The following is a 19240-nucleotide window of genomic DNA, read 5'->3' as shown; positions in this document are numbered from 1 at the left end:
ACTTAGACAGTAAATCACGGGTACTGTAGCAAGTTCATCTTTGAGTCAGTTGAATAGACTGTGCCAGAATGCCACATAGGGCAGTACGGATGGTGTAATGGTTGGCATTACTGCTTCATAGCACTGAGGTCATGGGATCTTATATATTCTACCCGTATTTGCCTGGGTTTCCTCTGGGTACTCCGGCTTCCACCCACAATCCCAAAATATACTAGTAGGCTAATACGCTCCCAACAAAAATAACTCTAGAATGGGAATATAGATTGTAAGCTCCATTGGGGAAGGGACAGATGTGAATGTTCAAATATTCTCTGTAAAGAGCTGCGGAATATGTATGTGCTATATAAGAAACTGTTAATAAAGAAATAATAATAATACAGTGCCTCATGAACAGGTGGTCTGTTCCCGATATTCAGCCCGTGGATTGTCCACTGCACTGGGCGGCTTTAGGAGTGAACGTGAATGGAGTCCTGGCATTGGATCCTTTGTGCAGGGTATAATGTCTTATTCTGGTGGAAAGGGTGGCAGGTAATTGTGAGTCCAGGAACCTTAACGCGTTTCTCCTCATTGGGGTATCTGACGGTTTCTTCAGAAGGTAGTAGTGCAGTCCAATGCTCACTCCTTTTAAAAGGAGTCATAGCCAATGAGAGGTTCATGGTCATTATAGTGTACAGGTGTTGTAATCAGTAAACCTAATCTTAGGTAGGAAGTTCTCCATGAAATTTATAAACACTTTTGTATAAGATTTAAGCAGAGAATCTGTAATTCAAGTGTAGAATTACACAATCTCATATCAGCTTTTATAGAATAATATCAGAACATGAAAACATTTTGTGATATTATTCTATAGAAGCTAAAGGAGATTGTGTAATTCTACACTTGAACTAACAGTCCACGGGCTGAATATCGGTAACAGACCGCTCGTTCATGCAGCCCTTGATTGATTGACAGACACGAGCGAACAAACTGTGGCTGCCGCGTATTCAGAGCACCGGGTGAGTCACAGCTGTGGGCTCTGCACATTATTGACATCGGTGCCGGTGGGCACTTGAGTCCCTCGGGCGGCTGTTCGCTTTTCCATACAGGCGAGACCCAACATATCCGTAGATGACCGTGCCCCTTGATGCCCTGTGGTTTACTCAGAGTGAGACAGCGGATCATCTACATCAGCATTTTTAATCAGTACCGGCTTTACTGTGAGTGATCCCTGACTTAAATTGGATTGAACCAATGTGGTGGTTTCTGATGCCCTAATACAATGATGACTTGTTCCCCTCTTTGATTATATTCAGAAGGCATTTTTTATCCCACAGTATTAATAAGTGCTGGCCAGCCATTAACCAAAGGGATCTTTAAGCCATCTCTTTAACTTTAAGAGGATTATTGTTCATCTCTGGTGGAAATCAGTGGCCAATTTTATTTTTATTATTTGTATATTTTTATGGTCTTTTATGAATTGTGCTGCTTTATTTCATATTTGTAATAAATCATTTGATGTTTAATATTGCGCTCTCTGAGAGACAACGCTCGTATTTTTCCTGCACCTAGAGAGGATGTATACAAAGAGAAAAGGAGACGACCAAGAACAGAACCTTGGGGGGCAACTACAGTTAGTGGATGTGGGGGACATAAAGTCATGAGAGGAGACAAATAAAGAACAATAGCTTTATCACTTCCATTTGTTTTATTTGGGCAAATAAGATGCACAATTAAGATGAAAAAGATGTGATGTGTCGGTTATTCTCCCAGGACCTGAAGCACGTGGGAGGGGCTATTTGGAGCAACTGAAGTAACAGAGGAAGAGGGCATCTGTAGATGCATTGCTTCAAGATACTCCACAATCTCTGCAATGGATTTAACTAGCCAAGAGATAGCTCATGGGGAAAGGAGTGTGGTCTCAGGTCCAATGTACAAGAAGTTTTTTTGCATGTTTGGTTAGATGTTTTTGTTAGGGCAGCCATGAGGTCAGTGTCCAACATTACTGAAATGTGCATCTATTGTTGGTGGGGTTACTCTTGTCCATTACAAATGTGATGGCTGCAACGAAGTAAATATTGTCATATCAAATAAAAAGTATATTTACAGTATTTGCCATTATGTTCTCTTTCCCCAGATTAATTATGTAACCACTAACCTTGCCCTAAGTGACAGAGAATTATATCCCACCTTTTACAAGATTGTCCCAAATGATCGGGGCCTGTATGAAACTATTGTTAGGTGTCTGCTAAATTTTGGTTGGAATTGGGTTGGAGTTATTACACCAAGTGATGGCAGCGGGGACATGGAATTGCAAGAACTGAGTAAAATGATGACTGCACACGGGATCTGCATTGAGTTTATCATTGAATGTACTAATGATATAAAAATTAATACACAGGAAATGTATGAGATTAGTAAATATACTGCTAGCGTTATAGTAATAATTGGTTCTTTATCCACAAATTGTATAGACTGTGTTAATGTTTTTGAAACTATTAATGAAAATATCACTTTAATCCTTCATGAATCAAGGAATGATATAACATCAACGGAAGATACATTTTTCCCATCTGTAAATTGCAGCTTGATTCTTATGTTAAATTCCAAAACATTTTCCAAAATGAATAATTTTATTGCGAATGCAGACCCATCTAACCGACCAGATGACGCAATTCTGGAAGATATTTGGCTTGACGCTTTTAATTGTCTTTCCACAAACACATACAAAAATACTTTTTTTCAACACAGCTTCACCTTTCCTGGTGTTAACTGCACTGACAAAAAAGATCTCCTGTCATTATTTCATGGCGTTGCTGATTTCGCACCCCGCTATGCCTACATGGCGGTATATGCACTAGCTCAAGCTGTTCATAAAACTAATCCACTTAAATCATATTCATTAAAACAAATAGTAAGTTGTCTGTACGTTCTGCTAATAATAAAGTGATCATTTATGATTGACTTTTGGTGCCTCCATTGTCCACCTGAGGCATGAAGGGCCCACCAGTTGAATTCAGTAGTAAGGGCCCATGTTTAGGGAAATGTCAGAGGAAGTGGAGGTCCAGGCAGTCGGACCAACCTGGGGTTCCTCCTGTATCTCTGTGGGCTAGTCAAACCCTTGACACTTCTAATGGGAACACCTCAGTCTTTAAAGTCCTATATGAGCCAATAAGTGTGTGGCATTTCCTGATATGCATATGGGCGTGATTCAGACTGGATCACATGGCCATGAATACACATAACCAGCATTCAGTTACATGCTACCCTGCTAGAGTGAAAGCTCACCTGGCAAACCTATGTGCTCGCTATGTGAATGGATGTGTATGGTTATGTCTAATACCCAAAGTAACAAGCCCACCATGAATGATTATTATACTGGGGACTAGTCATCGCAGACACCTTTTAGCTCTGGACTTACTCGGCAATGTGATAAAAAAGGCATATCCGGCCTGTAGCTGATGTCACACACCCTCCCTTATAACGCTTATGCACGCCTAGCATTGGGCTGTGAAAATGAAAAATTACATTTTTTTACACAAAAATGCAGTTCTGGCTCAAAATTTTTCATTTTCACAAGGAATGAAGGAGACAAAGCACCCCAAAATCTGTGCTCCAATTTCTCCCGAGTACGGCAATGCCTCATATGTGACCAAAAATACCATTTGGGTGCATGGCAGGACTCAGAAGGGAAGGAGTGATATTTGGATTTTGCAGCACACATTCTGGTGGAATGAATGGTGGGTGCTATGTCGCATTAGCAAGACCCCCGAAGCACGGTGAAATGATGAACCTAATAATCCATAGATGTGTGGTATATTTTAAAGCACTCCTTCATACATAGGCCGGGTTTGTCGGGTGCAAGTTTCACAGTGGAAAATAGTTTGCTTTCGTATTCCCTTTTTATAGCAAACTTTGCACCTTTTTTGTGTCCTGCCCTTTTTTCCAGTGGAGGGGATTTCGTTTCGGAAAATGCTGCCCTGATACAATACGGGGGCAAGTACTAGAAGAACTGGGGCCAGTACTAGAAGTGCTGGGGCCCTCTGCTTGCTGGTTCCCAAATATTAGGCCCTTTATGACTTCCTCTTGAAAGTGCATAAATGTCCCCGTCTGGCTGGTAGAACGGAATAGTACGTAAGCGTTATACAGTGCCATCTGGATGATATACACGGCCAGCTTCTTATACCATATTTTTGTTTTCCGCAGGGCACTGTACGGCTTCAGTACCTGATCTGAAAGATCCACTCACATTGAACAGCCAATCACAGCGATCGCCGATGGGCGGGGGCATCGCTGCCCCCCCTGGGCAATGAGGGAAGATGTCTGCTGTCAGGGACAGCAGACATCGTCCCTCTGTCACCGCGTCTATAGACGCGGTGACAGTTAAATGGCATGACGTACATTTATGCCATGTGTCGGGAAGTACATCCCGACCATGTCGTAAATGTACGTCAAATGTCGGGAAGGGGTTAAGTGCGCATCAGCATAAGACATCTTGGACATCTCCAGCTGGGACTCTTTTGACTCTTCCAGTACCAACCGAACCATGGACACATTTGTCCATGAACTTTGTCTCAGAGTTACCTCTTCAAAAGGACATACTGTAATCTGGGTGGTAGTTGACAGATTCTCAAAGATTTGTACAAAAAATAGGTAAAAACTGTTGCGCTGTCCCAAATCAGTCAGTATCGAGAGGGGGATTTATTTCAAATCGCTCCTAATATATTCAATGCCCGTAAAGGTATTCAGGTTCAGGCTTATGGCAATGAGAGATTGGTCAGAAAGGTTACAATAATATCATCATACACAGTACCCAAACTGTGTTACTAACCTGTCTCTCTTGCCCTATTTGGATGTAATGGTATCTTTTGGATCCACGATTGGTCCCCACATCCCCAAATATGTAAGGCTTACCTTGGGGCTATACCCTATGTGCACATAAGGGTATCTTTGATCCTCAGTCTCGGCCACTTAGTGACCACCACAAATGCTCCACAGGTCCACAGGTAAAAAAGGTTTTTTTTTTTATTCAGCAAACAAAAATCCAAATAAAAAGTCCAATCTTAGGTACATCAATAAAAAGTTTTAAAATAATGTCTCAAGGGATATACCTATCTCCAACACCTCAACTCACCCGGGTAGCAAAGAGTGAGGTGGGATTGCCGTTAGAATGGAAAACTGGCACAAGGGTCCCTGGACAAAAAAATGTGTTGTCAGATCCTCCTCACCAACGCGTTTCGGCCATAAAAAGGCCCTTTTTCAAGGTATGGAGGAAACCTCTACTGATAGGGTTTATATACCCTGAGACATCATCCAATTACAGGAAAAATATAAAAAACTAGGGTCGGAATTGAATCCGTGCTCTAGACAATTAGCTCAACAAACATACATGATAAATATACAACACATATAAAGTTCATGGTATACATACTGATAGAATACATCCGTCAAAAATGATATAAATATCAACATAGGAAACAACTTGATATATAGTGAATGGAGCATAAATTCCAGTGACCCTCCGGTCCACATAAGTTCCATTTCAGGCTGCTATATTTTTGTGAAGACGCCGCTGGTATCAGGAAGCAAGCGGCATAGTGCGACTTCCGGATATCTTCTGTGTGGAACGCAGGCCGGAAGTTTAGAAGACTGTGGACGTCATTTCCGGCTACACTGGAACACAAGCTTTGTTCCGCTGTTAACCGCAGCCAGGAAGTATTCCTTAGACAGATGTATTCAGTGCTTTTCAATGCATCTCATTGGTATTCAGTAAAATGTGAATCAATGACATAAAAACAAAATACAAACATAATGTTATTTATGCAATAATACAACTCCTATATAACAAAAGAATGTTTATAATTGGACCTAGAGGAAGCATTTTAATTCAAAGTCTACATTAATACCTCTGGGCTTCAAGGTTTTTAACTCGTAAATAGGTATTAAGGAGTAAATAAGTATTAACAAGTTAAAAACCTTGAAGCCCAGAGGTAATAATGTGGACTTTGAATTAAAATGCTTCCTCTAGGTCCAATTATAAACATTCTTGTGTTATATAGGAGTTGTATTATTGCATAAATAACATTATGTTTGTATTTTGTTTTTATGTCATTGATACGCATTTTACTGAATACCTATGAGATGCATTGAAAAGCACTGAATACATCTGTCTAAAGAATACTTCAGCGGAACGAAACTTGCGTTCCAGTGTAGCCAGAAATGATGTCCACAGTCTTCTAAACTTCCGGCCTGCGTTCCACACAGAAGATATCAGTGCGGTCCAACTGATGCCGAAGATGACGTCTATGCACACTTCCGGATTCCAACCCGGAACTCGCGCTATGCCGCTTGCTTCCTGATACCAGCGGCGTCTTCACAAAAATATAGCAGCCTGAAATGGAACTTATGTGGACCGGAGGGTCACTGGAATTTATGCTCCATTCACTATATATCAAGTTGTTTCCTATGTTGATATTTATATCATTTTTGACGGATGTATTCTATCAGTATGTATACCATGAACTTTATATGTATTGTATATTTATCATGTATGTTTGTTGAGCTAATTGTCTAGAGCACGGATTCAATTCCGGCCCTAGTTTTTTACATTTTTCCTGTAATTGGATGATGTCTCAGGGTATATAAACCCTATCAGTAGAGGTTTCCTCCATACCTTGAAAAAGGTCCTTTTTATGGCCGAAATGCGTTGGTGGGGAGGATCTAACAACACATTTTTTGTCCAGGGACCCTTGTGCCAGTTTTCCATTCTAACGGCAACCCCACCTCACTCTTTGCTACCCGGGTGAGTTGAGGTGTTGGAGATAGGTATATCCCTTGAGACATTATTTTAAAACTTTTTATTGATGTACCTAAGATTGGACTTTTTATTTGGATTTCTGTTTGCTGAATAAGAAAAACCCTTTTTTACCTGTGGACCTGTGGAGCATTTGTGATGGTCACTAAGTGGTCGAGACTGAGGATCAAAGATACCCTTATGTGCACATAGGGCATAGCCCCAAGGTAAGCCTTACATATTTGGGGACGTGGGGATCAATCGTGGATCCAAAAGATACCATTACATGCAAATAGGGCAAGAGAGACAGGTCAGTAACACAGTTTGAGTACTGTGTATGGTGATATTATTGTAACCTTTCTGACCAATCTCTCATTGCCGTAAGCCTGAACCTGAATACCTTGATGGTAATTAAATATATTAGGAGCGATTTAAAATAAATCCCCCTCTTGATACTGACTGATTTGGGACAGCGGGAAAGTTTTTATCTATTTTTTGTACAAATCTTGTTTTCGGCATGGTAACCTTGGTAAATCATTGTGCTGCAGTCCTGAGGCGCAAGTTTCTACTATTGCTTCTTGTATAGATTCTCAAAGATGACTAATTTCTTTCCATTAAAGTGTTTTCGATCAGCACCAGCCCTTGCACAACTTTTTATTGCCACTATTTTCAAACTTCACAGCCTGCCCAAAGAAATGATCTCAAACCGTGGAGTACAATTTGTTGCTAAATTCTGGAAATCCCTATGTTCAGATGTCCAAGCTAAGCTCCAGTTCTCCACCGCTTACCATCCGCAAACTAACAGTCAAACTGAACATGTCAATCAAGATTTAGAAGCGTTCATATTTGTAGACTCCTCTCAGGATGATTGGTTAGAAATTTTACCCTGGGCAAAATATGCATCAACTCTTTTCACTCATCTTTTGGTACAACTCCATTCTTCATTTTTTTTGGATAACATCCATGGTCTCCTGATTTCTCAAGCTTAACAGCACCAGATGTAATGGCAGTAACATCCTATTTACACTGCATCTCTAGCATCTGGTCCAGTGTCCATGAATCTCTTCATAAGGCGTAAGCCAGTTATAAAAGATTGGCCGTAATGAAGAGAAGAGCTGTTCTTAGCCTTAAGGTGGGAGATCAAGTTTGATTGTCAACTGGTAACTTATGACTCCGTCTACCATCCATGAAGTTAGCACTGCGATTCATCAATCTGTGGTTTACAGACTAAAACTTCCATGAAGATTTCAAACTCATGTCATATTTCACTTCGTAAACTGTTGACATTGAATGTCTATCAAAGCCAGATACTGAAACCTCCTATTGTCAATACAGAGAAGGATGTTGAATTTGAAGTCAAGTGGCTCCTACACTGTCGTCACTGCAATTATCGTCTTCAGTATCTGGTGGAATTGTCTGGATATTGTCCTGAAGAGTACTCCTAGGTCGATGCAGCTGATTTACATTCTCCTAATCTTATTAGATACATGTAGTTCTTACACAAGCCCATTAGTGTCCAGAGGCCACCCAAAAAGGGACAGTACTGTCACAAGCAACTGCAGCGGGACATGTCAGGCACAGTACTCAAACATCCGTGTCCACCTATGGCTGGCATGTGTCCAGCAAGCTCCTGGGGCAGACAGGCGATGACGGGCTCTGGACATCATATGAGTGGCTGTGGGGGAGCTAGAGGCACAGCAGTGCACTGTATGGGCTGGAGGCATCAGGAGGCTGGCGCTGCCATCTTGCTTGTGGACAAACAGAGATTTGGCCAGATATTTGGCCCTTCTCCCCTCTCTGACCAGTTAGCCAATAGCAGCCGCCCTCTAGATATATAGGGGAATTGCCTAGGCTATTGGTCAGTACAAAAAGTATCCTGAGCTGTGTGCATCCTTGGGGAGATTCCTGACTATTCCTAGTGCCTTGAGCTCACTCTACCCTGCCTGTCAGTTTACTCCAGCTGGCCTCTGACCTCATTGCAGTCTATACAGGTCGTCAATTCCTGTTGGTCCGCCTCCATCCTCTAGGTCTCACTGGGCCTTTGCAGTACCCTCCAGTTCCAGTTGTCGTTCCAGTTCCAGTATCAAGTTTATTTTCAGTATACCAAAGTATTTCAGCTCTTCTCATTGGATCCAATTGCCTTATTAACCCCTTCCCGCCGCAGCCTGTTTTTGCCTTCCTGACAGAGCCCTTTTTTCAAATATGACATGTATCACTTAAGTGGGGATAACTTTTTTTTGCTTTTACTTATCCCAGTGATTTTGAGATTGTTTTCTCGTGACACATTGTACTTCAAGTTAGTGGTAAATTTTCATCGATACAGTCTGTGTTTTTTTGTGAAAAATACCAAAATGTCGTAAAAAAATGGAAAATTTTGCAATTTTCAAAATGTTAAATTTTCTGCTTGTGAGACAAATAATCATACCACTCAAAATAGTTAATAACTAACATAGACCATATGTCTACTTTATGTTGCCATCATTATTTCAACCTCCTTTTAATTTTTTTGGACACTAGGAGGCTTAAAATATGAATAGCAAATTCTCAAATTTTCAAGAAAATTTCAAACACTGATTTTTTTAGGGACCAGTTCAGTTCTGATGTGACTTTGAGGGACTTGTATGTGAGACACCCCCATAAATGATGCCATTTCAAAAACTACACCCCTCACAGTATTCAAAACAGCATTTTGGAAGTTTGTTAACCCTTTAGGTGTTTCACAGGAATTAAAACAAAGTGTAGGTGAAATTTCAAAATTTCATTTTTTTTGCAGATTTTCAATTTTAATACATTTTTCTAAGGAACACAGTACATTTTACTAGAGAAATGTGACTAAAAATTAATTCCCCAAATTCTTTTGTTTTCATAAATATCCTATATGTGGCCCTATTGTGCACGTTGACCAAACCACAGGCTTCATAATAGAAGGAGCACCTACTTGATTTTGGAGCCTCTTTTTTATGAGATTATTTTTTAGGCACCATGTAGGTTTCTAGGCACCATAAGATGCTAAAAGTTAGGAACCCCCCCACAAGTGACCCCATTTTGCAAACTACACCCCTCAGGGAATTCATCTAGGGGTATAATGTACATTTCAAACCCCCAGGGGTTTCACCAATTGTGGTACAACTGGGCAGTGAAAATGAAAAATTAAATTTTTTACACAAAAATGCAGTTCTGGCTCAAAATTTTTCATTTTCACAAGGAATGAAGGAGACAAAGCACCCCAAAATCTGTGCCCCAATTTCTCCCGAGTACGGCAATGCCTCACATGTGACCAAAAAATACCATTTGGGTGCATGGCAGGACTCAGAAGGGAAGGAGTGATTTTTGTATTTTGCAGCTCAGATTCTGGTGGAATTTTGGTGGGTGCTATGTCGCATTAGCAAGACCCCCAAAGCACCAATACAGTGGAAGCCCCCCACAAGTGACCCCATTTTGCAAACTACACCCCTCAGGGAATTCATCTAGGGGTATAGTGTACATTTCAAACCCCCAGGGGTTTCACCAATTTTGATACAACTGGGCTGTGCAAATGAAAAATTACATTTTTTTACACAAAAATGCAGTTCTGGCTCAAAATTTTTCATTTTCATAAGGTATGAAGGAGAAAAAGCACCCCAAAATCTGTGCACCAATTTCTCCCGAGTATGGCAATGCCTCACATGTGACCAAAAAATACCATTTGGGTGCATGGCAGGACTCAGAAGGGAAGGAGTGATTTTTGTATTTTGCAGCTCAGATTCTGGTGGAATTTTGGTGGGTGCTATGTCGCATTAGCAAGACCCCCAAAGCACCAATACAGTGGAAGCCCCCCACAAGTGACCCCATTTTGCAAACTACACCCCTCAGGGAATTCATCTAGGGGTATAGTGTACATTTCAAACCCCCAGGGGTTTCACCAATTTTGATACAACTGGGCTGTGGAAATGAAAAATTACATTTTTTTACACAAAAATGCAGTTCTGGCTCAAAATTTTTCATTTTCATAAGGTATGAAGGAAAAAAAGCACCCCAAAATCTGTGCCCCAATTTCTCCCGAGTACGGCAATGCCTCACATGTGACCAAAAAATACCAGTTGGGTGCATGGCAGGACTCAGAAGGGAAGGAGTGATTTTTGGATTTTGCGGCTCAGATTCTGGTGGAATGAATGGTGGGTGCTATGTGGCATTAGCAAGACCCCAGAAGCACGGTGAAATGATGAACCTAATAATCCATAGATGTGTGGTATATTTTAAAACACTCCTTTATACATAGGCCGGGTTTGTCAGGGCAAGTGTCACACTGGAAAATAGTTTGCTTTCTTATTCCTTTTTATAGCAAACTTTGCACCTTTTTTGTGTCCTGCCCTTTTTTCCAGTGGAGGGGATTTCATCAGGAAAATGCTGCCCTGGTACAATACGGGGGCCAGTACTAGAAGTACTGGGGCCCTCTGCCTGCTGGTTCACAAATATTAGGCCCTTTATGATTTCCTCTTGAAAGTGCATAAATGTCCCCCTCTGGCTGGTAGAACGGAATAGCACGTAAGCGTTATACAGTGCCATCTGGATGATATACACGGCCAGCTTCTTGTACCAGATTTTTGTTTTCCGCAGGGCACTGTACGGCTTCAGTACCTGATCTGAAAGATCCACTCCGCCCATGTACTTATTGTAATCCAGGATACAATTAGGTTTTGAGGTGTGGGTACTGGTACCTCGTACAGGGACGGAGGTGGTACTGTCTCCGTGAATTGTTGTCAGTATAAGGACATCCCTCTTGTCCTTATATTTGACTAACAACATATTTTCGGTGGATTGTGCCCTGCTTTCACCCCTTCTCATTACTTGGGCAATGTGCGTTTTTGGGAGGCCTCTTTGGTTCTTGCGCACAGTACCGCAAGCTGCTGTACCTCTTGAACCAAGGGCCTTAAACAGGGGGATGCTAGTGTAAAAGTTATCCACATAGAGGTGATAACCTTTATCCAGGAAGGGGTGCACTAAATCCCAGACAATTTTTCCACTAACACCTACGAGGGAGGGGGGGCATTCTGGCGGTTCAATTCTTGAATCCTTCCCTTCATATACGCTAAACCTGTGGGTGTACCCTGAGGTGCTTTCACACAGCTTATACATTTTTATGCCATACCTTGCCCTCTTATTGGGAAGGTACTGGCGGAATTTAACCCTTCCTTTAAAATGTATAAGGGACTCGTCTATGCAAATGAATTTATCTGGGATGTACATCTCTGCAAATTTGGCACTGAAATGATCAATGACCGGCCTGACTTTGAATAGCCGGTCAAAGGTGGGATCATCTCTGGGTGGGCACTGTGCATTATTGTTGTAATGCAAAAATTTAAGGATTAACTCAAAACGAGTCCGGGTCATGGCCATACGGTAAAGTGGGGTGCTGTACAGAACATCTGTACTCCAATATTGCCTAATTTCTGGCTTTTTTACTATGCCCATATGAAACACCAGACCCCAAAACGTCATCATCTCTACTGCATCTACAGGGGTCCACCTAGCAAATGATGACGTGGGGTTTTGAGCAATAAACTGCTGGGCATATAAATTAGTTTGGTCCACCATTAAATTTATAAAATCATCAGAGAAAAATAATTTGAAAAAGTCAATTTCTCTGAGACCTGTGGAATCAAATTGGATTCCTGGGATGGCCAAAAACTGAGGAACCTGGGGTTCAAAATTGTCTGGTTGGGGTCCATACGAGATCAATTATTGGGGGGGGGTCTCAGCTGCTCTACGGGGGCGTCTTTGAGGGGGTCCCTCATCACTAGAGGAGGAAGAGGAGCTTAAGATGAATCCTTCAAATTCCCCGCTTGCATCACTGGCTGTGTCAGAGTCAGAGGCAAGCATGGCATATGCCTCCTCCGCTGAATACATTCTTCTGGATGACTGGGATGACATTTGGGATGACATTTGGGATGCCATTTTTATTTTTGTGTTTCTGGTAGTGAAATGTTTCAACACGTGTATAGTGTAGGGGGGGTACAAACTTTATTTGAACCCGGGGGGGTATGTAGTGTGTAGTGTGTATGTAGTGCAGAAAAAAAAAAAAAAAAAGGTCCTGCGCCAAAAATCGAGCACAGATGTTGGTCAGTAACGTCCGTCACTGAACAGCGCTCAAAGGCAACAGGAATTTGATAAAAAAAAAAAAAATAGATCAACCCTGTGCCGAAAAAGCTGATCAGTGATGTACGTCACTGATCAGCGCACAGTGGCCACAGGACACCCACAAAATCACAGTGTGTGTAAAAAAAAAATTAAAAAAAGACCCCACAGCACCCTCAAAAAAAAAAAAGGTGATCACTGATGCGACACTGATTACCAGTGAGGGGCAGCAGGTGCACAACCTTTGGTGCAACTGACAGTGCAACTGGCAGCAACTGACAGGTATATATAAAAAAAAAAAAAAACCTGCACCCCCAAAAAGTTGCTGATCAGCACAGATATACTGATCAGCACAAAAGGGGGGGCAGCAGACACAAAATATAGCACTCTCTATCACTCTCTGTCACTATCTCTCTCTATCTCTCTATCTCTCACTATCTATCACTCTATGACACTGCAGCAGCAGCACTGACAGGTATATATATAAAAAAAAGGTACTCTTTACCTATCACGGCGCCCATCGCGGGCATCGCGGGTACATTTATGTCTGGCCGCGACGCGACCGACGCGATGCCCGCGATTTCCCATTGAAAACCATGTTAAACATGGAAATCGCGTCGGTCGCGTCGCGGCCGCCCATAAATGTGCACGATGACCGCGACGCGATGCCCACGATTTGCCATAGGAATCAATGTTAAAAGGCCCGATGGACACGATTTTCATGTTAAATGGCTGAATGGACCCGATTTTACCATAGCAAACAATGTTAAATGGGCCTTAGAGCCCAAATACTTACCCTGAACTCTGAAATGGCCCCCCCAATTGTTTACGCCACCCCACGATCAACGTCAACCCGAAGCGTGGCGAGCGCAGCGAGCCCGCGAGGGGCGGCGGTACGCGTCCTCCGACCTTTTCATACCCCCACTATCCACGTCGGCGTGGAGTTGAGAATAGAATAGTGTGGCGAGCGCAGCGAGCCACCGAGCCCGAAGCGTGGCGAGGGGACGCGGATACCTTCACAGGTAAACGCGTCCCCTCGCGGGCTTCACAGGTAAACGCGTCGCCACGGACACCTGTGAAGCCCGCGAGGGGACGCGTATAACTGTGAAGGTATCCGCGTCCCCTCGCGGGGCTCGCTGCGCTCGCCACGCTTCAGGCTCGGTGGCTCGCTGCGCTCGCCACACTATTCTATTCTCAACTCCACGCCGACGTGGATAGTGGGGGTATGAAAAGGTCGGAGGACGCGTACCGCTGCGCTCGCCACGCTTCGGGTTGACGTTGATCGTGGGGTGGCGTAAACAATTGGGGTGGCCATTTCAGAGTTCAGGGTAAGTATTTGGGCTCTAAGGCCCATTTAACATTGTTTCCTATGCTAAAATCGGGTCCATTCAGCCATTTAACATGAAAATCGTGTCCATCGGGCCTTTTAACATTGATTCCTATGGCAAATCGTGGGCATCGCGTCGCGGCCATCGTGTGCACATTTATGGCCGGCCGCGACGCGACCGACACGATGTCCATGTTTAACATGGTTTTCAATGGGAAATCGTGGACATCGCGTCGCGTCCGGGCATCTTTATCCCGCATACGACGCGACCGACGCGATTTTTTACCTCACGATGCCCACGATCAAGATCGTGGGCGCCGTGCTAGGTAAAGAGTACCAAAAAAAAAAACTCTGCACCCCCAAAAAGTTGCTGATCAGCACAGATATACTGATCAGCACAAAAGGGGGGGGGGCAGCAGACACAAAATATAGCACTCTCTATCACTCTCTGTCACTATCTCTCTCTATCTCTCTATCTCTCACTATCTATCACTCTATGGGCCTTATTCTGGTTGGAGCGGCCGGGCCGTACGCGTACGTCCCGGGTTTTTTTATGATCTGCGCATGCGTACATTCGCTAATGCGCAGGCGCGACCACTCACCAACGCTTACGGACGGGTCTCTACGTGCGAAAAAACCTGTACGCTAGTGTACGGGTATTGGGGGCGGCATAGGGGCGTGAAGAGGGGAGCGGCCGAAATAATGAGGGAAAATGGGCGTAAATATGGGCGTACACGGGGGTGTGCACCAAAAATGAGCGGTGCTACTACCGCACGATCGACTAAGGCACCGTTCATTTCGGACACCAAACAGGCGGCCGCCAACCGCCATCTCAAACCACCCCTACAGATACCGCATGCCAGCGTGCGCCTGAGTTTGCTAATTAACGCTGATTCCTACTCAAACACATACACCTGAATGTAATAAGCAATGCTGCAGTCTATTAAGTCCAAACCATGATTTCACTACCTGCAAGCCACACACAGCACTCAAACACATTGGAAGCTTATCTTTCTATACTTCTCTACATTTAAAGGTTTGTTTAATTTAAGGTACGAATCTTTTTAAGACCTGCTTATATATGCTAAGGTAGGTATTTGCTAAACAGTTAGACACATTCACTACGTGCTTTCATAGACTTAACACAGTAGCACACTCAATCTACACAAGTCGACATGTGTCAACGTGTTCACTCTAATACAAACATAGGTTTTGTATTTATGATACAATAACATAAACCACATCTAACACCTACAAAGGATGTTTCAGCAATGTTTTAAGCCCATGACCACTATTTTGCACATTAATTAATTCAATCAATTAATTAATTTTCATAATTATAGTTGAAAGGCAAGATTTGCAGGTCCATATATATGAAGGGTATGTCAGCGTACACGGACGTACGCTCACTCTCACGAGCGGTGACATAAGCTGACTTTTCTATTGAAAACAATAGGGACCCGTCCGTGCAAGCTGGCGTACGCTCAGATCTCCGCAAGAAGGCGGTGGGAAGACGGACGAGAGACGTCCGTAAACGGCGGCGTACACTCAGTTGTACACCAGTTGTCGGAGTGTAAGGGCTGGCCCGTCCGTGTACGTTGGCGTACGCTCATTTGTACGCCACTCCCCTTCGACGTTGTTTATGCCCGTACGTATGCGGCTGAGTTGTGGGTGGACTTAACCCCAACGGCCGCGTGCGGCTAGCGTACGTTAATAGCGAACGTACGCACGTTTGGCCGCACCGATCAGAATAACCTCCTATGACACTGCAGCAGCAGCACTGACAGGTATATATATAAAAAAAAAAACTCTGCACCCCCAAAAAGTTGCTGATCAGTTAATTTATACTGATCAGCCCAAAAGGGGGGCAGCAGTCAGTTGCACACGCAGCACAGGTGTATATATATAACCCAGCACCCCCAAAAAGTTGCTGATCAGCACAGATATACTGATCAGCACAACAGGGGGGGGGGGGGCAGCAGACACAAAATATAGCACTCTCTGTCACTATCTCTCTCTATCTCTCTCTATCTCTCTCTATCTCTCTCTATCTCTCTATCTATAACTCTATCACACTGCAGCAGCACAACACAGGAAGTCACAAGAAGTCACAAGATCCAGGAAGCATCCAGCACGCTACAAGCAGTGATCAGGTAAGTATTTGCAAGGATCAGGTCAGTATATCACGGCAGATAGGCACGGTGACCGCACTGCACGCAATTCCAGACCGGAATGGCGTCTGCAGTGCAGTCACCGTTAGTTTAAATCACCCTCCATGGCTGTGATTGGTCCGTCGGTCCGACGGACCAATCACGGCCTTTGGGGGCGGGTGGGGTGAGGTGGGGTGACACCAGTGTCACCCTTACACCCCGTGGTGATTGGTGCTGTACTTTACAGCACCAATCACCACCGATCCCTGTGTCACCGGCGAACGTTATTCGCCGGTACACAGAAAACGCTGTAATTGGCTGTTCACATTTGAACAGCCAATCACAGCGATCGCCGACGGGGGGGAGGCATCGCCGCCCCCCCTGGACATGCTGGGACATGTCTGCTGTCAGGGACAGCAGACATCTCCAAACTGTCACTGCGTCTATAGACGCGGTGACAGTTTAAAGCCATGACGTACATTTATGCCATGCGTCGGGAAGTACATCCCGGCCATGACGTAAATGTACGTCAAATGTCGGGAAGGGGTTAAAAGCTCCACTCTTCTTTCTGGACTATCACAGTCTTCGTTATCTTCCTCAAATCATCATCTTCAGCTTCCAGCACAGTTCTCAACTACCTTTGAAAAACCGCAGTTGCCCCCGCAAGGACTTGCTTATTTCTTTTGTCTTAGATTTTTTTTCTCAAATAAGTATTTGAGGTTACTATTGTTTTACCCTATATGAAATCCTTCATTAAACCTATATGAAACAACAAAAATGGAAATATTTCTAATTGCGCTCAATTAATATAGTTATGTGTCCAGACGTAATGACACTAACAAGGATGTAGGTTCACAGATTGTTCCGCTCTTGTGATGATTTTCGTATATAACAAAAGCAAACAAGAATATACATAGTATAGTATTTCAAAATAATTAAGAGTAAAAAGTAAATTTCCCAAAGTGTCAAAATATCTTCTGATAAGGGATTGTGCAATGAATCCTCTCTTGGGGTCACCCTCTGTGCAGGAACAATTAAGGAATGCTTACATCGAATATACAATTGTCAAACATATAGCGGTATCTTATTAAGCTCACACCAATGCTGCTGGTGTGTTTTTTTAATCAGGAGATCATATTTACCTTATGCTCCTTGATATATTTTACTTCAATACTAATAAAAAATAATATTTTTTAAGAAAAAGTCTGTGTTGCATTTGGTCCTTGTTTTGACCATATAACAAAGAAAACATTATGGTTGTATACAGCGCCTGACAAGCATTGATATGAGCTTATAAAGATACCTTTACATGTGTTACCAATCTGTGAACCTTCATCCTTGTTAGTGTCATTACGTCTGGACACGTAACTATATTAATTGAGCGAGATTAGAAATATTTCCTTTTTAATTGTTTCATATATGTTTTATTGGGGGGTGGAACTGTCCCCCGTTTGGTATTATGTCATATTGCAGCGCAAGGCGCAGTGAGGATAGTGGAACAATTTTCCTGTTTCCTTCATTAAACCTGACTATTTCAACCCTTCATCTTCTGGTCTGTCTCCAATTCCTTAGCACCACACAATACCATCAAATACCTTGCCCGTGACAGATCCATGTAGGCTTCCCTGAAATACGAATGGAAAACATGGTCTATTTGCAATTGGTATTTACTAGTGATTTGAATTCACCAATACGAATCATTAGATAATTTGTCACTACCATTATAAAGAATAGGCTTTAATGGCCGTATTATATTGATGGTGTGTTCATTCACATTTTTAAGAAATTCGAAAAATATGAATGGGTATGCATTTGTCTGTTCATAAATTTGTATGCGGAATACACACTAATTTCACATCTAATTGGTATGAATATGACCATTCATACCCATTTCATCCTTGTAAATGTCCCCCAATGAGTTATTTGAGAAACAGAGTAACAAAGAAAAAACATTATGTTCTCTCTACTCAACCATTCAAGCATAAGGACCTACAGTAAATAGTATATGCATGAGGCAAAGATCAACACTACCAGGATCTTTAGGTACACGCTAAACTAAATATTATTATTATTTATTTAAATTTAAGCGACACTATATGAGAAACCTTCATTACACAGATCCCACTGGGGAAGAGATAATCTTTAATGAGAGAGAAGATCTGCCCTATAAGTGGTCTATTGCAAACTGGGTCGTATACAAAACTAATACTACATGGGGGTCTGCTCTAAGACCACTGACCACTTCAGAAAAATCACTAGAAGACCAGGGAGATTTCCACATAGATCCAGATGACGTCATATGGAAAACAGGCACGGTAAGATACAGATTGCGGCAAAAAGTGTATTGAATACAGTATACAACCAGATTTGGTGACGCAAAAAATCAAGGACATGCCCAAGTTCTGATGCATTGATGGTGAAGCGGGATATAATACACTGCATATTCTGTCTCTCTGCCTATTGTATCATAAAATTATCTTTACTGCAACGGTTGATGGTAGTTAAAGGATCCACATGTCCCCTAATACTCCATCACACTTGTACTGGCTTTGCCATATAAATCACCGTACAGTTACAGTACAGTTAGTTTGGTCCCCTTGCTTCTATGAATCAGTAACAGTATTAGCATAACATATTTCTCAAAGACTGTGTTCTGGAGCATGTATGAATATACTTATAAAGAACACTTTATTTAAACAAAATACAATGCTTAGATGCACAAATGCTATAAAGGAAAGGGGTTCATTATAATTACAAAGAATGAAGAACTTACAGCATGTAGTCTATTCTTTTCTGGGAGCATAGCGGGAAATGTTTAGTGTTGCATTCTGCCTGATGTCTACTTAAACATAGTGCAAATTATCTCCTTTGACCATTTGG

This window comes from Crinia signifera, chromosome 1 (genome assembly GCF_055691185.1).
Source record: "Crinia signifera chromosome 1, ASM5569118v1, whole genome shotgun sequence".
Taxonomy (NCBI): Eukaryota; Metazoa; Chordata; class Amphibia; order Anura; family Myobatrachidae; genus Crinia; species Crinia signifera.
This window is presented reverse-complemented; position numbering follows the sequence as displayed.